Below are 22,343 nucleotides of genomic sequence, written 5' to 3'. Positions count from 1 at the left end.
TCTTCAAAAATTTATGGTTGCTTTCTCTGTGTTTGTATATTTTCTGTAGTTTCACTTGGTTTTGATTTGGAAAGATAAAAGAAGCTATTTCAATATTTTTGTATTTGTTAATACTCTGGAGACTGGTGGTTACTGTGCAAATCCCCGGACTTGTTTTCTCTTGACATTTTCTGCACCATCTTGGTTAGTTTTCTTGACTTAGGAAGAGCTTGTCAAAGGACACCTGAAATACTCAGAAGACTCATTCTGAGGGTCTGGAAAATAACTTTGTATCTACCAAATGAAATCGCAACTATGTCTGAATGCTTGTTACCTTTAAAAACGTGAGAAGGTGGACTATAAGACTTGGTAATCAGCATCAGGAGATGCACACTCCCCAATGTTTTTTTTTTTTTTTTCCTTTGAAGGAAAAATTTGTTATGTCCTAAATGCAATCATTTTTGGAGAAAATAACTTGGGTAGCCAAGAACACCATGTATTCTGCAACTCTTGGATGGGATATTCTGTAGATGTTATTAAATCTCTTTGATCTATGATATAGTTTAACTTAAAGTTTCTTTGTTTTTTTTTTTAATCTAGACAATCTGTCATGAGCGAGGAGTATTAAAGTCATGTCTTGTAATATGTACACAAGTAGTACTTGTTTGATAAAATTGAGTGCGTATGTATTTATAGTCATAACTTGACAAATTGCTGTCCATTAATACTCATTTTCTTGCTTTTAATTTTGGTTTAAAGTCTGCTTTTAATATACAAGTATAACCTACTCCTGCTATTTGCTTGAGATGCATGTGCTTGTGAGGTGATTTTCTTGCACACAGTTGGCTGTTGTTTTTAAACTAAACATCCAGTTTGTGTGTTTGAATTGAAAGATAAACCTTGCCTTTAGGGTTATTAAAGGCATGTACAAAATTTCTCCTTATTCACCTTAGAAGTTTGCTGGTATATTGAATTTGATTCTTTACTAATTCTGATTTATTTGTTCTCCTAATGAGATTTTCTTTCTTCTTTGAGCTTTCATGATTGTGCTTGTCTGTCTTCCTCTTTGTGTAGTATTATTGGAAGTATACACTGTTGTTTTGGTAGTCATGACTTACTTCGGTTTATGCTTATTGTGGACATTATTTCTCCTTCAATTTTTTTTTTCTTTTTTCTTTTTTTGAGATGGTTTCTCTGTGTAGCATTGGCTGTCCTGGAACTCACTGTGTAGACCATGCTTGCCTTGAACTCAGAGATTTGCCTGCCTTTGCCTCCCGAGTGCTGGAATAAAAGGTGTGTGACACCACCATCCAAATCTCCTTCAATTTTCAAAGATAGTTTTGCTAGATACAGAAACCTTGGTTGGCAATTACTTTCAGAATGTTAAATATATTAGTACATGCTCTTCTAGCCTTTAGGGTTTCTGTTGAGCTTTTTTGTTATTTTGATAGGTTCATAGTAGTAAGAACATAACTTCTGCCTTGAAGCTTTCAGTATTATTTGTTTTGTATTCTGGGCATTGTAACTGTAAGATAATATGGAGAGGATTTCTGATCACTTCAATTAAGAATTCTGGATGTGTCCTATACTTGGATGTATTTAGGGAGTTTTCTACTATAATTTCTCCTCCTCTCTTCCCTTCCTTCCTTTGGTGATAAGATCTTGCTGTGTAGCTCAGGCTGCCTTAGAACTCACTGTGGTGATCCTCCTACCTCAGAGTCCAAAGTGCTGGGAATATAGGCATGTACCATCATATCCAGCTATTGGTTGTAGTATTAAGGCAACTCCACGTAGTTAAAAGGGAGGTTTATTTTGTGGGGTAACTTACAAGTAAAGGGATAGGTTACAGGGTCCAGGAAAGGTGTAGCGCAGTCCAGCAGTGTTCTCTGGAAAACTCTGCTCAATCTACCTCCAGCGTCCAGGATCCAGGAACCAAGAGAGCTGGCACATCCGGATCTCAGGTCTCGGCCCCGCCTTGCAGGCAAGACAGTCACCGAAGCCTCAATGGGGGTAGTACTTCCAGGTCAAAGCTGGAACAGCTACCCCCTATACCCAGCTTTACAGCTTCCTCTTCTACACTAAAAACTTATATTCTTGATTCTTAATTATATCCCGGAGATCTTAAAAGTTGTGATAATGATACATTACCCCCTTTGTTGCTGTCTAAAGTGTGTATTCTCAAGCATTTCTTCAAACCCTGCTTTTCTTCCTTCTACCTACCTGCTCTAGTCTGTTGGTGGTACTTTCCATTGAGTATTTTATTTGATTATTGAGCTTTCATTACCAGGAGCCCCTACCCTCCCCATTATGTATGTCTTCACTGAATTATCCAGGTTGTTGACTTTCTTGTCCAAGACTTAAATTAACTTTGACATTTATTTGTTTATTTGACTCTTCTTTGAGGTCCTTGATCATTTTAAAATTCAATTTTTTAAAGTTCTTTTTAATCTAACATTCCAACCATTTCCATATTTCTGTATTTGGTTATGGAAAATTTATGCAGTTTTGTAGGAATTATGTTGACTTTCTTTTTCATATTGTTTCTCTGCTATGCTTGTGCAGCTGTTGGGATAGATGTTTCTTCTGGTTTATATGTGATCTTCTTAATGAGCAACCTTTTCTTGAGGACTCAGTTCCCAATACTATTCAGAGGAGAAAGCCAATGATGGTAACAGCAGTAATACCCAAGCAAGCCAAATATAGAAATACAATAAAACTTAGAGAGACTGCTCTATCACTGTTAACCATAGAAAAAGAAAGGGCAATGTGCAATAAACTGTGGAATTAAAACTATGAAAGTAAAGTTAGTAAAAGAGTGAAAAAGAGCAGATAGAGAGAAAAAAGGATAAAGAAAAAAAATAAAGAGAAGAGCAAGAGATAAAAATTTGACTGAAAAGTAAAAAAAAAAAAGTAGGTAAAATATTAGCTCAAAGGAAGAAGAGGTAGACTGGAGAGAGAACACAGCAGTGGTAGAGCAGCCTTGCATGCCCAATCTCCAGGACTGTGAAAATAACAGCAACAATAATAAAAACAGCAATGCATAATGAAACAAAAGATTTTTTTTTAATAAAAAAAAAAAAGTCCTAAGAGGTAATAGAAAGGAAAAGAAAGAATTAGGGTCTGGAGAGATGGCTCAGGTTAAGAGCACTGGCTGCTCTTCCAAAGATCCTGAGTTCCATTTCCAGCAACCACATGGTGGCTTACAACCATCTATAATGTGATCTGGTGCCCTCTTCTGGCATGCAGGCAGACATGCAGGCAGAACACTATATATATAATCAATCAATCAATCAATCAATCAATAAATCTAACAAAACAAAAAAGAATTAGAGGATTCTTTCCAGAATCTATAATAATTGCAATCATGCAGGTCTGGAGGAAGAACAGTTGTTGCCATTCTTCACTGTTTTCAGTGAAGAAAACAGTGGTTGGTGCTCTGTACAGGTCCTCTGTGTGTAGATCAGCCCCAATGGGACATTAGTGACAAGGCCTTAAATGACAACATAGTTTAGATGTTGTACTTCTGTGTATACCTGGGTTTGGTGCTAACCCCTGTGGGTGAGGAGAGTTCCACTCACACTGGTGGCTCCCAAGTCAATGTGCCTTTGAGTGATAAACATCCAGATGAGGATGTCTCCAAGTTCATATGAGAGTGAGGAAAACAGTACTGAGATCACTTTGGAGAGAACTAAGATATCCCATCAGTCACAGTGCCTACAAGGTCTTAGTCCACAAGAAGCAGTAAACCACCCTGTAGGAGGGAGGAGGTTATGGAAATAGAGCAGCCTGCCATTCTTGGGTTCCTCTTGTCAGGAAACTACTGTGGCAGTGAGGCACAGCTCAGACTGGAGGTAAGAATGGCATGTGGAGATGGAAGCAAAGCTTACAGTGATGTAGTTCTACGCCAAGGAATGCCTAAAGCCACCATATTGGAGAAGATAATTTTTCCCCTAACATCTTCAGGGTATGTCAATTTGAGATTGTTAACCTCCATGACTGACAGGAAAAAATGTTGGTTTTTATTTTATTTTAAGAGTTTTTGTTTTGTTTTGAGACAGGGTTTCTCTGCGTAACATTCTTGGCTGTCCTGGAACTCTTTTTGTATAGACCAGGCTGGCCTTGGACTCACAGATATCCACCTGCCTTTACCTCCCAAGTGCTGGGATTAAAGGTATACACCACCACCGCCTGGCTGATTTTTATTTTCTAAGAGAGAAAAAGAGAGAGAGAGAGAGAGAGAGAGAGAGAGAGAGAGAGAGAGAGAGAGAGAGTGAGTGTGTGTGTGTGTGTGTGTGTGTGTGTGTGTGTGTGTGTGTACATATGAGTGAAGATGCTTGTAAAGGCTAGGCTTCAAGTTCCTCTTTAGCTGTAGTTATCAGTGATTGTGAGTTGCCCAACATGGGTGCTGGGATCCAAACTTCGATCTTCTGCAAGAGCAGTACATGCTCTTAAGCACTGAGCCATTTCTCTAGCCCAAATTTCTATCAATTTAAGCTACCAGGTTTGCCTTAACAGTAGTCTTAAGAAACTAACAAAAAGATTTAATACATTTAGATTTGTAATCCATCTTGAGTCTTGTATATGCAGTGTGGTAGGACTACAATTTTATTTTTATGTCTATTTAGTTGTCCCCATGCTGTTGACTTATTATAACATCTTTATCACAAATTAGACAACTGTGAGACTTTATTCATTCTCTTCCACTGATCTCTGTGTGTCTGTGTACCAGTACTATATAGGCTTGATTTCTATAGCTTTGTATTAGGCTTGAAGATGGGGAATGAATCCTAACTTTGTTCTTATTTTTCAAGAATTTGTCTTTATGGGTCATTTATATTCCTGTATTTTAGCAACAACCCTGAATCTGTCAGAAAAGACATTTGGAGTGTTTCATAGCTATTGTTTTTAATGTGTAAGTCAATTTGAGAAATACTGAATCTTACAAGTAAGTCTTTAATCTGTGACTATGAATTGTTTCCCATTTATTAAGGTTTTTAAATTTCATTCAGTGTTACTGTGTAGAATGTATGTTTTAGACTTCATTTGTTCAATTTATTATTTTTATAATGTTTATTGGAAAATGGATTTCCTTAATTTTATTTTTAGAGTGTGTATAGAAAGACATTTTTTTTTTCTCTGTGTAGCTCTGGCTGTCCTGGAACTCACTCTGTAGACCAGGCTGCCCTTGAACTCACAGAGATCTGCCTGTCTCTGCCTCCTGAGTGCAGAAGATTAATGGCGTGCACCACTACCTCCCAGCGACAATTAATTTTTTTAATTGCTCTTGTACTCTGCATTACTGCATTAGTATTCATTTATTAGTACTAATAGGTTTTTAGTGGATTCCAGGGTCCTTTTTTTTTTTTTCCTATGTATAAGATGTATCATCTTACTGGATGTAACTTTACCTTTTCTTTCTGGTATGGATCCTCTTTATTTCTTCTAGCTTGCTTGCACCGAGGAGAATCTCCAGTACAATATTTCCAGTACAATATTAAATAGAAGTGATGAGAATAGACAGTTTTTTGGGTACAAGTGGTAACAGGATCTCAGTAATGGCTTACACTGTCCTGTAACTCACTATGTAGCCTAGGCTAGCCTCAAACTCATGGCAGTGCTTCTGCCTCAACTTCCCAGTTGCTGTAATTACAGACATGAGTCACCATGTCTGGGTTGCACATCCTTGTCTTGTTCATAGTCTCCTGTCATTCATTATTAAATATGATGTCCTCTGTGAGTTTTTGTAGATGTCTTTTACTAGACTGATGAAATTTTCTCCTCTGGTCTTAATTTGTTTATTGGTAACTTCTTAAACATGAATATTAATTGTTTCCTCTTGGGCATTGTAACTATTTGAGTAAAATAAGAACTTAGGAAGAAAAAATTAATCTTTGTTTCACCCAAGATTGTTTTATTGATACAGCTTTTCCATCCTTAAGACTTCTAAACACTTCCTTAATAGCAAGCCCCAAATTTTTTATTATGGATTTGAGTTTTTATTTAAGCTCAAATCTTTCCAGCATTTTCCTATTTGATAATTTCAGTCAGCTACATTTCATTCCAGATTTAACACTTTTTATTCCTTTGATTGGCTGATTCTATTTTACATCAGATTCTATAACCAGACTGTAAAGCATACAAAAATGTTTTTGGAGAATTGTTGACAGGAAATATGGCCAAGCATAGTGGCCTCTGCCTGTAATCTCAACATTTAGGGGAGGTTGAGACAAGAGAATTGCTGCAAATTCAAGGACAGTCTGAGCTACAGTGAGTACCAGCCCAACCCAGGACTACATGGCAAGACCTGGTCTCAACAACACCCCCCTGACCTCCCAGCCAAAATGTTAGAATATATGATTGGAGTGTGAAGAAGTTATTTTACTGGAGAGGAGCCAGGTCATGAATAGTCTGCATTCTAGGGAGTTGGAACTTGATTCTGAATATCCCTGAATAATCCAAAACAGATAATACAAGATTTCTATTTTGAATAAATTCTGGAGAATTGATAATATTTTAGATTAGTAAAGTACAGGAATTGGTAGGAAGTTAAATCCATTTGAAATGCTGGACAGCCAGTAAGATAAATTTGATTTTGGAAATATTGAAGTTTTGGTGGAACTTCTAAATGTTGAAGTGTCCTTGAGTAAGCTGTTAAATATGAAAGTGATTTCATAGAGTGTTGTAGGTAGTAATCAAAGTAAATGAATTTATTTAGGGAATGAGAAGGGCTCATGATCAAGGAGAATATAATGGAGAACATAGGCTGGGTGGAGGAAAGAAATGCTGAGAAACTACAAGAGGTAAGAAAAAGCCACCAGAGACTGCTTATCAGAGGCCAAAGAGACTCTGCCAAGTAGCAACTATATTCTCTTGGGCTTTGTTTAACTTAGGCTTAAATTGCTCTGATTAAAGAAATAATGTTTTGAAGTCTGGAGAATAGGAAAATTATATCTAACATGATCTTGGTTGAAACTAGAGTAGTTTTCCTTCCAAGGCTTTTATTTTATGTAAATAGTTACAGTCCCCAAGGTGGGAATTACTATTGAATGTCCATCATAATTCAGAACATTATTTTAAACTTTTGTTTGGAAATGATTTTTCTGTTTGCCCCAAGCTCTTTACTACTTAGGCCACTGTTTATTTATGTTTATATTGGAATCACTTGGCAAGCTTAAATACAAATTCTTGATGTATGTGTGTGTTGTGAGAGTCCAGTTAGACCACAGACCAAGGATCACCTTGGATATTGTTCTAGAATCTGAATCTTAACACTTCCTGTGGTCAAGGCTGTTTTGTTCTTAGTAAGTGGGCCCCAATTAACTGATATTTACTACCTGGTCATGCATTTCGTGGTGGTGGTGGTTATATGTATGTGGGTGTGTGTGTTTGAGATATAGCCATAGGATATATAGCCCAAGTGCTGCATGTTACTTCATTTCTGGAAAATTTGTTTCCTCCCTTGAACGTGTCTCTTATTTCCCACCTGTTACCAGAGCCGCTTTAGAAACAACGGGTTCAGATCCTGAACTTGTCAGCCTAAGTAGATTCTAGCTTCCTTAGTCTCCCAAGGTGATCATTCATTAACTTGGAGTTTTCTGAGGATCAAGATTTGCTAAGTGTTGCTCTCAGCTTGTGCTATTTGTGTTTAAAAACTTACTTGTATGGTAGGCGTATCTTCAACAGTTGACTTCCAGTTGTTGTATGTTGTTTTCTTTGTAATACTTTTAATGGAAACACCCTGATTGTTGGATTAAAAAAAAAGAATTCATGTCTACTATCTATTGATCCTGGATACTGGAGATACATCTATTTATATAACAAGTTATTGCCAGGTGGTGGTGGTGTTCGCCTTTAATCCTGGCACTCGAGAGGCAGAGGCAGGTGGATCTCTGTGAGTTCAAGGCCAGCCAGGTCTACAGAGTGAGTTCGAGGACAGGCTCCAAAGCTACAGAGAGAAACTCTGTCTCCAAAACAAAACAAAACAAACAAACAAAACCCCAAGTTATCTGCTTCCTATTATGGGATAAAATGAAATTAGATAAGGACAGTTATATTAGCAATGAGTTGGAAACATTGAAGAAGTGGCTAATTGCATCCAAGTGTGAAGTTGGAAGGATTTTTTTGAAATTTTCAAAATTATTTTAATAGAATTTTATTTACTGGTATTACTTTTAAGTTTGCAATTCTTTTGCCCTCCCTCCCTTGTTGTAGGGATTGAATCCAGAATCTTGGGCATTATAAGCTCAGCCTTTTTTTCTTTATTTTGACTCAAGGGAATTACTATTAATTTTTTCCAGACTTTACTCTTAATCTTATATTAACTGAAATTTAGATAGATTGTTTATCTATTGTTTTTTTTTTTGTTTTGAATTTCCCCCCTTTCTTATATATTGTTTCATATTAATGTCTGGGTGTAGTATGCCTTTTAGCTAAGATTGTAATAGTCAGGTTGGACAAAAATCAGATAACAATGCCCCTTTAATATTTGGATTGGTTTTGTTTGTTCTGTTTTGTTTTGTTTGAGATGGGGTCTTCACTGTAGAGCCTAGGCTGACCTTAAACTTAAGATTCTTCTGCCTCAGCTGCTCCAAGTGCAGAGACTACATGTGGGACACCTGTTCCCACTTTTTCCCCAGGGTACGCTTGAGTAGGGAGGAATGAGAAATATTAGGTAGAAGTATAGAGGGGGAGAGATACAAATAGAAACACAGGATAGCCTCGGGAGGGCCTGGATCAAAACCCACCAGCCCCTTCTGTCTCTTCTAAAGGGCTTTTTAAAGGAATGCCAAAGGGTGGAGCAAAAGACCTCCCCTTAGCACACCCAAATGCAGACCCTTCCAAATGCCTGGTAACCATGCAAGTGGCCAAGCAATCCTTTAATGCAGCGCTCTGCTGAGTAAAGCAAGCTCAGATCTCACTAGGAACCTTTGTGGGCCTCCACAACTCCCCCTTCTTGATATAATAAAGGCTCCCCAGGCCCCTCAGATAGACTGTGCCTGTCTTAGGTTGTTCTCCTTGATTGATCTTCCTTACCTGTCATGGAGATACACTTTGCATCAAGCATACTCTGGCTTAGATTGGATGCTATCAAGAAGAAAGCTGTCCATCTTTGACTACCAGCCTCTGGTACCAGGAGAGGGTACAGCGCTTAACTAAGCTCTAGCCCAGGTCCCTACTGAGCTTGTAAACATCCACAGCAGTCTCCATAGCTGCCACACCTTCCAGTAAAGGAGTAGAGGATAATAAAGATAGAATGTTCTTTTTGGAATGGGGCTCAGGTGCTTACAGCAGTCTCAGCTGCACCAAGACCTTTTCCTGGATCAAAACTCTCTCCTAACAGATGTTCAGTAAAACTTTCAAGAAACTATTTTGATTCCCAGGAGAAAACAGTCATTTCAAATCATTTCAAAGTGTCTACTCAAGTAAACAAAACCCAAGCTAATTATAAAGACACTTTTACAAACTTATTCAATTGTGGGAGACTTAACCCTTTGTAGGAGACCTACCCCTTTCTAAGCCGAAACAGAAGGAGTGGAAACTTCTAGGAAGAAAACAGAAAAACTCCCCTAATTATGACACCTTCTTTAATTATATTTTGGGCTATCAAACATATTCCTTTAAAAATTAATGTTACCTAATTTGTCTAGACAGATATTGATGGAGTAATAAAAATAATTGTAGTATGAACTTACATTTAACATTTACACATTTTACAAACTTACATTCAACATTTACACTTTACACAGCCCTACATTCAACATTTACACCCTTCACAAACCCACATTCAGCATATACTTATTTTTACAAACTCACATTGAAAAGGAAACTCTATAGAACTATTTTACAGACTTTATATTCAAAAGGAAACTATAGGACTGTTTTACAGACATTAGCACATATCTAGAAGAGATTTCTTAGAACTATTTACCAAACTTATATTCAAGAGGAAACTCTTTTAGCAAACATCTAGAAAGAATTTTTTAATAGAACTAACTTATATTCAAAAGCAAACTCTATAGGACTACATTACAACCTTTAGCAAACATCTAGAAGAGGTTTTTTAACTGAACTATTAATAAGACAGAAAGTACACAAATCATTTCTAAAGTTCAGAGTTTATAGTCAGCTTTGATATCATTCTGAAAGTTTTCTTGAGAGTTTGAAGTCAGAGCCTAATTTATCAGTGACTCTTAAACTTGAGGGTAAAATTCCCTCTTAATTTTTTTTTAAGCTTAAGATTACCATGGGTTCTTTTAATGATGCCAAGGTTTCCCTCTTGTATCTTAAGCACAACTCAATCTGGTAACTTTTTTTTTTTTTTTTTAACACCTGAAGCAATTTCTCAGTGTAAAGACCATTTTCTCTTGCTTTCTAAATGAGTTCAAAGTAGCTTGTTGAAAAACAGTATTAGCATTTTAATTATTTTAATTAATTAACAACTTTGAGGCAAGTTCACCTGTTCTTAGTTCTTAGGAGGAGGGACTAAGCTTTCTAACATTGCTTTGAAAAGAAACTGCATTTTGAGCTGAAAAAAAAGTTTTGGGGCAGTATCAGCATTTTGAGCTGAAAAACTACATTTCCCATACTGCCTTCCTCTATCCTCACTCTGTTATATTATGTACTACATTTTCCAAGCTACTTTTTGAACTGTATTTCCCAGGTTGCCTTTCTGGGTCTGGCAGAAAACTTCCATTCACACAGTCTGTTTTCATACTGAAAATCAAGATCAAGTGAGCTTGCCTTTTTTTTTTTTTTTTTTTTTTTTTTTTTTTTTTTTTGGCCATAGGTGTTTTTCCTTCATTATCCCCAGAGTGGGCCACAGCTATCTGCCTGTGTGCTTTTGAATCGGTGCTTTGGTGCCAGAAGCAAAAACCACTCAGGACTTATTCCTTCACCTTACTGGATCAGTGAAAGAAAATGAAAGCTCTTGAAACAACAGCTTTTTCAGATTTTTCTTCCTGATAGATCTCTTTTTTTCCCTGCTTGTCCCCTCCTCCAAGATGCAGAGCCCCTAATGCCACTGCCCCAGCTTAGGACCCATGCTCTTCTTCTGCAGCCTGGATCAACCAAGCATCCTGCAACAGCCACACCTCCTCTGCAAACACTCTGCCCCTTGCTGCTTTTTGTAATACTGGCTTGAAGAGGAGCCAGGACTAGCAGAGAAGATTTGCCATATTCCAAGAGGTTTTTTTTTCTTAGTGCAATTACAGGTGATTTCCCCATACTAATAGATGTTGTTTCCAGGTGAGTTAAAATTTTGCCCTTACAGAAAGAGAGAAAAATCTAAGAAAAACCTGAAAAGCTTTTAGTTTTTTAGAGAGAGATTACTAAAATTTCTGTAAGACCTTTATTATCCTTGGCTTCATAGCCAAACATAAATTACTTCTGATGGTGTTGTGTTGCAATGGTGTTTGCTGGCGGGTGGAAACTTTTGTTTCTCTTGAGTCCGCCTCAGGGAAAATTCCCCCTGCTTCTCCAAGGTTTAGATCTAAACTGTCCCAAATCAACACCCACAGGCTAAAAGCTTCCACAGGCATCTTTTTCTGCCCATTTTTTCTCATTTTTGGTAGATTTTTCTGATTCTTCCCTAGGATTTTGCATTCGTAACCCCATAGTTAGAAAATCAAGGACATAGTTTAGAAAATCAAGGACATAGTTTCTCTGTCTTGTTGCTTATTCTAAGTTTTTTTCTTATACTATATTTCTACATTCTACTTTATATTTTTCCTTCTTACCCTAAGTTTTTAATTTTATAGATAGAAATCAAGAGAGAGAGAGAAAAAAAAGAAAGAAACCTAGATAGAATATATACTGCAGCCTCACTTTCTAACTTTGGCATTCCATTGCTTAACTTGACTCCCGAGAATAAATAACCCCGCTTTCATTATACTACAATACTAGACATGTCCAACTGCTTCCTGTGGGACCCTTTCCCCACTTTTGCCAAATCCCTGTTTAGTTGCCATCTGTGGGAGACCTGCTCCCACTTTTCCCCCAGGGTACTCTTGAGTAGGGAGAAGTAAGAAATATTTAGATAGAAGTATAGAGGGGAAAGAGACAGAAACACAGGATAGTCTTGGGAAGGCCTGGATCAAAACCCTCCCAGCCCCTTCTGTCTCCTCTAAAGGGCTTTTTAAAGCAATGCAACGGGGTGGAGCAAAAGACCTCCCTCAGCACAGCCAAGGGCAGAACCTGGTAACCACGCAAGTGGTCAAGCAATCCTTTAATGCAACTCTGCTAAGTAAAGCAAGCTCAGATCTCACTAGGAAACTTTGTGGGCCTCCACAACTGCAGGCATTTACTACCATGCTTAACCAGATTTCTGTTTAATGCTTAATTATGCTGTGTATTGTAGTGCAACTTAAAAAAATACTACTTTGCTGTGGGATGTTCTGTATGGCAAATGTGTTGCTGATTAGTCAATAAATAAAACACTGATTGGCCATTGGCTAGGCAAGAAGTGTAGGCGGGACAAGGAGGAGAATAAAGCTGGGAAGTGGAAGGCTGAGTCAGAGAGACACTGCCAGCCGCCACGATGGCAAACAGCATGTGAAGATGCCGGTAAGCCACGAGCCATGTGGCAAGGTATAGATTAATGGAAATGGATTAATTTAAGCTGTAAGAAAAGTTAGCAAGAAGCCTGCCATGGCCATACAGTTTGTAAGCAATATAAGTCTCTGTGTTTACTTGGTCGGGTTTGAGCGGCTGTGGGACTAGCAGGTGAGAGAGATTTGCTCTGACTGTGGGCCAGGCAGGAAAACTCTACCTACACTACTTACTTCACTAATTAATGAAAACATTTTCCATTGTCAAATAAAAATTGTAAGTAAGTTTTGTGTTTGCTGGCAAGGGTGGGTCTGGCTTCTTGTCATTTTGCATAAATATTTTTAAAGTTCAATTATATTTAAACATAATGGGTTTTTTTTTTTACTGCTTAATAGTATTATTTTGTGTGATATACTGCATACAGTCCAGTTGATGAAAACTTGAATGGTTTCCCAATTTTGGAAATTATGAATAATATTGCTCTGAATTTTCACATATAAGTCTTTGTAAAGATGTGTTTTAATTTTTTCTGGAAGTAGTCCTAGAAATAAAATTGTCAGTTGTGGTAAGTTTATGTTTGCAGACTAGATGAATTGTATATGCTATGTATTCCTGGATTTGGCTTCCTGGCACTTTGTCTTTAACTTTCATATGGAGGTATTGCTTTCTTCAGAATACTTCTGAGTAGTAGTCTATCCTGTTGAATTATCTTCATGAGTTTATGAAAAATTAATTTTATTATTTAGACCATTTGATACAGTGAAACAATGTAGGTCAGAACTTTTTTGTGGAAGAATTTTAAGTACTAATTCCATTTCAAAAGGTATGGGTTTAGTCATATTTTCTGTTTTCTCTTGAGTTAGTTTTGTCTAGGAGTTTTGACTAGGAGTTTGTTCATTTTTATCATAGTTGGTTTGTTTTTACCAGTTCATATTTTTCTTTATAACCATTTTAGCTTCTTTAAGTTGGGTAGTAATTCACTTCCTTTCATTGCTGAATTGGGTAATTTGTATTTTCTTTTCTTCGTGGTGGGTGTAGTTATATAAAGGCTTACTAATTTTGTTCATCTTTTCAGTTTGATTCTGGCTAATACCATTCCTCTGCTTGCTTTGGGCTTAGCTTGCTTTTATTTTTCTAATTCTTAAGGTAGAAGTTTGCTTGAAATTTTTCATTTTTTAGTATTAATGTTTACAGCTACAAATTGCATTCTAAGTTTGTGCTGTGTCTTATTTTTATTTAACTTAAAGTATCTTCTGAGTTCCTTTGATGTCACCTTTGATCATGGGTTTTCTTTTAGAACTGATTTAATTTCCAGTCGTTTTGGACTTTCAAATATTCTTTTGTTGATTTCTAATTTACTTAAATTACAATTGGAGAAAGCTCTTTTTATCACTTCTTTTGAGTTTGAACTTATTTCATGACATGGTTTGGAGAATGTGACTCATCAAGAATTTGTTTGCGTTTTGCTATTGTTGGATTCTTTCTGGTGTTTTTTGAGTTAAGTTAGTAGTGAATGAAGTTCAAATCGTCATTGTCTTTTCTGTTTTCCTGCTTACACTTTTATCATTGAGGATGAGATTGGCATCTGCCTGTAACTATTTAATTGGCAATTTCATCTGTCATTCTGACTTTTTAAAAAAAAGTTACCTATTTGTGGACTTCTTAATTAAGTGCAATATATTTATATTTGTCATAATTTTCTGCTGAATTGAAAGTTTTAATATAAAATATCTTTGTCTCTTTTTTTAAAAAACTTTAAAGTTTATTTTGTCAGCAACTCTATCTTAGCATTATTGTTTTCATGATGTGTTTATTTTCTATCCTGTTGGCCTTTATGTGTCTTTGAATATTGAAAGATATATTGAAAGTGTCTCGTCTAGATAGAATATAACCAGTGATTTGGTATTGCTTCGTGGGAGGTGCTTTTTGAGATGGGGTCTCGTTAAGAGCTCATATTGGTCTGGAACCTAATGGTCTTCCTGCTTCAGCTTCCTTGGTATTGTGGTTCCTGAGTGTGCTGCATGCTCACCTTGGTTATTTCTTTTTAAAATAGTCAATTTATCTTTTCAAAAAAATGTGTGTGTGTGTGATATGTCTTTGAGTATGTATATGCTTGTGATGTGGTTTACCTGTGGAAGTCAGAGGACAGACAGTTTTGGGGATGTATTCTTTCCTTCTGCCATGAGATCTAGAGATGGAACTCAGGCCATCATTTGAACTCAGGCCCTGACTTGACTAAACTCCTTTTAATGGAGTGTTTAATCCATTTATTTATTTTAAAATATTTTATTTTTTAATTATATATATGTATATATGTGTGTTTCTGTGTGGGTATGTATGTGAGTGCTGGTGTGTCCAAGGAGTCCACCAGAGGTTACCACTTCCCTTGAAGTTAGCATTATGGGTGATTGTAAGCTACTGATGTGGGTGCTGGGAACCAAACTTGGTTCCTCTGCAAGAGAACTACGACTTCTTAACCAATGACCTATATCTCTAGCCTTAATCCTTTTTTTTAATATGTGTGTGGTTTTTTTCTCTTCCTATTTTATCATTTTTGATTTCTTGATTTTCAAAAAACTGTATTTTTCCAACTTCTTGTTCCATATGTCATGTGTTATTTATTGCAGTGTACTTCATATGAATGCTGTTAATACCTCAATGTAGCTAACTCCGTTTCCTCTCCTCGCCTTTGTGCTATTATTATTATATATATTTTGGTCATTAGCATAATCTAATGACAGTTTTAATTATTTCTTCCTATAGTATATACCAGTTTAAAGAATAAAGCAAGGTTTATAGTATTTTTATTAACCTATACTCTTATCATTTGTATACTATACTAGTATCATTCTTTTTAACTAATAGAGCTTTATTATATATAACTCCTTTTTTCTTGTGTGCTGTTTCGGTTATGTATATACATCTTTATATGTGGAAGGCCCAACAGTGTATTTTATTTCTTTCATTCAGTAAGCTTTTAAATTAGAAAGAAAATAAAAGTAGTAAATATATTTATACTTTTCCTTTATCTGCAGTTGTCTTTGGCTGTTTTATATTTTCTTCATATGAATTCTGGCAACTATCTAGTTCCATTCTGAAGAATTTCCTTTAGTATTTGACATGTGTTACTTTTTGTACCTTAGGCTATAGAGGACATTCTACATTCAGGTTACCACATTTGGTTCCCTGGCCCCTATAGGCCCATGGCCATCTCATGACACAGAATGCATTTAGTCCAACTCCCAAAGTTCCCATAGTCTCTTAACAGTCTCAACACTGTTCAAAAAGTCAAAAGTTTCTTGAGACTTAAGGCAAATGACCCCTTCAAATTTGAGCCTTGAAGAAAGGGCTTTGCAGACTGGATAATGAGAATGCTTATTCAGAGATAGCTTAAACAAGCTGTAGAAAGAAAGATAATCTCCTCCTTTCTTTGTGATTTCCTCACAAATTTGGCCAATATTATCCAAGTAGTTGGCTACTTGAAGGCATAAGTAATTATAGATTTGGGGGCTGTGGGAAATGGTTCAGGAGGTACAATGAGTTCCTTGCAAACATGAAGATCTAAATTTTATCTCTAGAAGAACACATGTAAAAATGCCAGGTATGGCAGAGATGGGAGGACCTTTAGGGCTTGCTGGCCAGTTCGTTTAGCCTTATTAATGAATTATAAGCTAGTAAGAGATTCTGTCTCAAAGAAGATAGATAACATTCTTGAGGGTGACAACTGAAGTTGTATTCTAGCCTCCATTTGCACATCTGTGCACTCCCACATGGGTGTATATGCACACTATCATATACATAAATACATATACATACACTCATTAAAAATAATTACAATTTTTTAGCAAAGTGCAGTAAGTTTATGGAGTAGGAATTGTGGAAGCTCATCATGAAGTTTGTGCAACAACAATTGGGGAACTACTGTTTTAGAGTGGACAGGCTGCTTATGTTTGTATACATGGAATGGGAGTTGTATGTATTGAAAGAAACAGCCTTTGGTGTCTGATTTTACTCTTTTTTTTTTTTTTTTTTTTTTTTTTTTTGGTTTTTCGAGACAGGGTTTCTCTGTGTAGCTTTGTGCCTTTTCCTGGAACTCACTTTGTAGCCCAGGCTGGCTCTGCCTCCCAAGTGCTGGGATTAAAGGCGTGCGCCACCACCGCCCGGCCCTGATTTTACTCTTAAAGAAAGGCTGAACATGATATATCAGCAGTACCTTTCAGTAGTTTTGCCATTTACAGGGAAGTGTTACTTAAGTATTTGATGTTCGTTATCTTCACTAGTGTTTATCCATAGAAATGTTTGAGAGGCTTTACTTTGCTTCTAAGGAAAAACTGATCAGAAAATTTATTAATTCCTAGTTCTTCACAGTATAAAGTGAAAGAGGGAGAAATGTCCCTTCTAGTCTTTCTAGATTCTGTTAACAGCCCTTGTCAATGGTGTTTGTTTGCAACCATCCTTCCCCGCTGTGACTTCTGCAGAAGACCTTGTTCCTGGACTACTGTTCTTGCCTACAGTTGCTTTTGTGACTGCAGGAGCTCTTTTTATCCTTATTCATCAAATCAGTAGGCTTTCCTGATTTTTGAGTTTAGCATACTGTTTTTATTAGACTAATAAAAGTTTGACTTCAAGCTGTGGGGGAATTTGCTAATTCAGTTCTGAGCTTAAACTTTGTTTTATCAGAGCTGGAGGCAGGTCATAATTTTGCCAAGCACCAAATATATAACAAAGAAGTTTGAATTTAGGCACATAATTATGTTCTGGTCTTCCTACATAGTAAATCAAAATAACATTTTCACCTACCACATTCAGTATTTTAAAGATATTTCTATGGAGAGTATTAAGAACATAGAGAAATGGAGCCTATTGTTTTATTTTCCAGTAGCATTATCTGAAGTGATAATATTCGTTTGACACGTGTATATATGGTCTGTTTCCCTCTGATTAAATGAACTTTTAGAGTGCTGGGACTGCCATATACCATTATCATTTATAACAGTGTTTTATATATAGTGACATTCAAATAGTAGGTGGATGAATGATGAGTACTGATTAGGTAAGTCTGAGATAGGACCTGGCACCTGTATTTTTTAAAAGGTACCTTGAGTTATCCAAGGTTAAGGTGATAACTTGCCTTCCCTCTGTGGCTTACAATACTGTGCCTAAGAAGCACATGATAAACACTGTATCTTTACTGAAAGATCATTGTTCAGTGTTTACTCCACTTGGAATTGGTAGCCTGACTGGGTTCCTAGAAGGAAGAATTAATCACTGTTACTGAAATACTGCTTGTATGGAGGAACCAAACATAATTGTTCTCTATCATCAGATAATTAAGTTGAGGAAAGGTGGACAGATGGACTTAAAAATTAGTTTATACACTTTCTTTTTTTTTAAAACTTTTTATGTATATGATTGTTTTGCCTCCATGTTTATAAGAGTACTACATGTGTGCCTGGTGCCTGCAGAGGCCAGAAAAGAGTGTTAAGATTCCCCTGGAACTGCACTTACCGACAGTTATGAGCCATCATGTAAGTGCTGGGAACCAAACCTGGGTCTTCTGCAAGAGCAGCAAGTGCTCTTAACCTCTGAGCTACCTGGCAAATATTTTTAAAACATCCCTGGTAGTGGGTAACTCCACCCATGTAATAAGCCAAATGAAACTGAATTAGAAGTCCAGATTTAATGAGCAAAGCATCCTGGGGAGATCTCAAGGGAAGAGAAGAAACCACGAGGCTGATCCCAAGGAAGGGGGCCTTAAATACCCTCTAGGCATGGTCTTTGAGCAGCTCCAGGGGAGGAACTGACCCTTGGCAGGGTCTGGGATGGGAGGAGTGGGACCAGAACGGAGATTTCTAACACTACCTAACCCCAGTTTATCCCTTCTTGCTGGAGAGATGGCTCAGCGGTTAAGAGTACCTGCTGCACTTCTGGGGGTCCTGAATTCAGTTCCCAGCAATGACATGGTAGTTCACAGCCCTCTATAGTGGGATCTGATGCCCTCTTCTGGTGTGTAGACATATGTGCAGATCACTCATATACATAAAATAAATCTTTTATAAAAAGATGAAGTCAAATCTTACAGACAGGTTACATCAAGAACACTTTTTTTTCCTCTTGCTCATTTTTGGCAATACCTAGGGACATTTTTTGATTGTTAAAAATGGGGAGAGGAGCCGGGCGGTGGTGGCGCACGCCTTTAATCCCAGCACTCGGGAGGCAGAGGCAGGCGGATCTTTGTGAGTTTGAGGCCAGCCTGGCCTAGAGAGAGGTCCAGGAAAGGCGCAAAGCTACACAGAGAAACCCTGTCTCGGAAAACCTAAAAAAAAAAAAAAAAAAAAAAAAATGGGGAGAGGAAAGGTGCCTCTGATATCTAGGTAAAGGCCAGAAATGTTGCTCAAATTTTGCACTGAATGGGACATTTCCTTTTAATAAAGAAACATCTTTATTAAAACATCCCCATCTGAGGATGGGGAAATGGCTCAGTAGGTAAACTGCTTACTACATAAGCATGAGTTCAGATCTCTAGCATTCACATAAAAGTCAGGTGTGGTGGTATGTGTCTATAACCCAGTGCTGAGGGTCTAGACAGGCAATTCCCTGGGACTTACCAGCTAGTCCAGCCAAAATAATGAGCTAGGTTTAATGATAAACCTTGTCTCAAAATGTAAGGTAGAAAGGTCTAGAATATTAGCTTAGTGATTAAGAGCAGTTGGCTGCTCTTCCAGAGGACCAGAGTTCAGCTCCTACCTAGTATCTACATCTGGCAGCTCACAGCCACGCACAACTTTAACTCCAAGGGATCTGACACCATTTCTGGCCTCCATGGGCACCCTTACACATGGTGCATACATATACACACATACATATAAATAAAAATAATAAAGATCTTAAAGAATAACAACTAAGATTTCATATTAGAACAACTACAAAGATCCCACAAGTTTTCGTTATGGACTACTATCCAGAAGTGAAGAGGTTAAATAATATGGAAGGTCTGACAAAATTAAAGGTGGAAAACATCACCTAAGACTTGGGGCTTAGTTAGAATTGTTTATGTCAGACAATAAGGAGGACTTTCATTGTAAGTTACCAGTAGCAATTGTCTCAGTGACCTAGTTGGTTTCTACACAACCTTCCGTAGTTAGTGATAAGACATCAAATACCCCAAATAGCAAATCCTTTTGTGCATACTGTGGGAATTCGCCTAGTATGAATACAAGTCAACTTGGATGAATGTGTTTGTTGAAATGATCACAAAAAGCTCCAGAAAGGAAGATTACATTTGTTGGTACATGAAACGATAGTGACTACTAAGAATAGTTGGTGACACTGACAGACATGATTCAGGGTGTCTTGAGGGAGAACTAGAGTTCTCCAGGGGATAATATCCTCTTGTAGCATCCACAGGCACACATATCCCCAAACATGGCATATGCACATACACAAACACAAAAATCTTTTTAAAAAAGAAAATAAGATAGAGAAGGGATTAAGAAGGATGTCACAGTGTCAACCTCTGGCCTCCATACATGCCCACACGGGTGAGTGCACCTGCACACACATGCAACACACACGAGTGGTGGTGGGGGACCCATCTAATTGAAAATTTAGTATTGCTGAGTTTGAGAAATCTTTCTCTATAACATTCCGTGTGGCCACACAGTCCACATCTTTATTATTGTGTGGATATGTATATGGATGTGTATATTCATGGAGACATACAGATACACTAGTTTTGGGCCCTGAGCAAAATGGTATGTCTCATGTACACAAGCCTGTAGGTGATTAATTTGCTTTCATGTACCAAGGAGTTTGATTTTGACCAACCTTATTTTAGAGGTGACCAAGACCATTGAGTAATTTGATCGGATTTAGAGGTCTCAGCAAAACAGTTAAATTAATAATGTGGTTTATTACATCAGAGTAATACAGGTTTAACCCACTAATAGGTAAAGATGCACAGGCCTGGGTCCTGGAAACTTTATGCACAAGGTAGCAATTGTCCTCTTTTTTGGGTGAGATTTGGTTTTTTTGGAGACAGGGTTTCTCTGTGTAACAGCTCTGGCTGTCTGGAACTCACTCTGTAGACCAGGCTGGCCTTGAACTCACAGAGATCTACTTGTCTCTGCCTCCTGAGTGCTGGGATTAAAAGCATACACCACTCGACACATCTTTAAAATTTTATTATTATTATTTTTCCTATTTTTTTTTTGTGTCCTCTTTTATTGCTGTGTGGTCGGTGGATGCTTACTTCTCCCAATAGTGATGTAAGACTGAACTTGTGGAGGTTTACTAACCAGTAATACCCCACCTGAGCTTTGGTGTGCAATGATTTTATTGAATAATCAATCACAGATAGAGTTAACCACATATGTGGCTGATCTTAGTTGTCATCCTTTTCAGAGGTAAATCAGATGCTGTATGGCCTAAAGTTCTGAATGTATATCTTATTGTTTAGACTATTAGGAATAGACAAAGACCTCTAGTTTTGTTTTTTGTTTTTTTAAAGTAGGTCATTCCAAGGACTTAAAGTTTACCTTCAAGATTAGTAAGGGCAAACCTTTCTTTGACTAAAGTTAATTTTTCACTGTATACTGTGGGCTTCATTGTTTTCATTTTTGTTTTTCTCCTTTGGAAAGAAATAGCTACCGGAGGGCTGGAGAGATGGTTCAGCAGTTAATTCCACTTGAAGCTCTTGAGAAGACCTGGGTTCTGTTCTCAGCACCCACTGGGCAGCTTACAACTTCGTGGAACTCCAGTTCCAGGTGATCTGACATCCTCTTCTGGCCTCTGTGGGCATCCAGATACATGCATATACACACATGAAGGAAGACACATATGCACATAAATGAAAGTAAAATATTTTAAAATAATAATAATTATTATAGCTACCTGAGTTCTCAGAGACTAATTTAAGATCTATAAATGGATTTAAGATTACTTTGTACCCATGTATTGTTTAAGGAACTCTTTTGTCCATTGAAAACAGTGGTTTTAAAAGTATACTCCATGGACCCATAGTCCATTTTACCCTGGGGTAAGATTTCCACATCATAATTAAATGTTATATGCTTCTTGTACTTTGTTGAAATTTGTACTGGTGGTATAAAAATGGTAGTACCTACTGTGTATCTTGTTAACTGTCAAGATGTCTTAGTTACTGTTCTGTTGCCGTGAAGAGATACCATAACTAAGGCAACTCTTTTTTGTTTTGTTTTTCAAGACAGGGTTTCTTTGTGTAGTTATGGTTCTTGTCCTGGATCTTGCTCTGTAGACCAGGCTGGCCTTGAACTCACGGAGATCTGCCTGGCTCTGCCTCCAGAGTGCTGGGATTAAAGGCGTGCACCACCACTGCCTGTCACCAAGGCTACTCTTATAAAAGAAAGCATTTAATTGGGGGCTTGCTTACAGTTTTAAAAGGTAAGTGAGTCTATGACCATCATGGCAGGAAGTAGACAGGCATGGCACTGGAGCAGTGGCTGAGAACCTTACATCCTGATCCACAGGCAGCAGGCAAAGAAAGAAAGCTGGACCTGACATGGGTCTTTGAAACCTCAAAGCTCACCCCCAGTGGCACACCTCTTCCAACAAGGCCACACCTCCTAATCCTTCTCAAACAGTTCCACTCTCTGGTGACTAAGCATTCAAATATATGGAGGCCATTCTTATTCAAACCACCACATAAAGGCCCTATGTTCCATTCCTACACAAAGAAAGAAGAAAAAACATGTAGAAATCACTTTGATTACATTTAGCTCTTGGGTCTATGGAAGATAATGCTTCAGTACTTCACAGACATGCCTTGTGAATTGCTTACC

At 37.4% G+C, this 22,343-nt stretch overlaps 1 protein-coding gene across 3 annotated transcripts in view; it reads left to right on the top strand.

Annotated features, from left to right (window-relative positions):
• Ankrd28 (ankyrin repeat domain 28) overlaps window positions 1-22,343 on the top strand; it is a 147,959-nt gene that overhangs the window by 5,269 nt on the left and 120,347 nt on the right. The window contains exon 1 of one of the 3 annotated variants that reach the window (XM_052733874.1): window positions 21,172-21,290. The exons of the other annotated variants lie outside the window; for them this stretch is intronic. The gene's annotated coding sequence lies outside the window, so the exon portion shown is untranslated. Of the gene's footprint in view, window positions 1-21,171; window positions 21,291-22,343 lie in introns of those variants that run through there. 3 annotated transcript variants of the gene reach the window in all.

The sequence above is a fragment of the Peromyscus californicus genome, unplaced genomic scaffold, assembly GCF_007827085.1.
Source record: "Peromyscus californicus insignis strain IS unplaced genomic scaffold, ASM782708v3 Scaffold_12__1_contigs__length_115047231, whole genome shotgun sequence".
NCBI classification, from domain to species: Eukaryota; Metazoa; Chordata; class Mammalia; order Rodentia; family Cricetidae; genus Peromyscus; species Peromyscus californicus.
The sequence above is the reverse complement of the archived record's forward strand: the minus strand, read 5'-3'. Positions and strand labels throughout refer to the sequence as shown.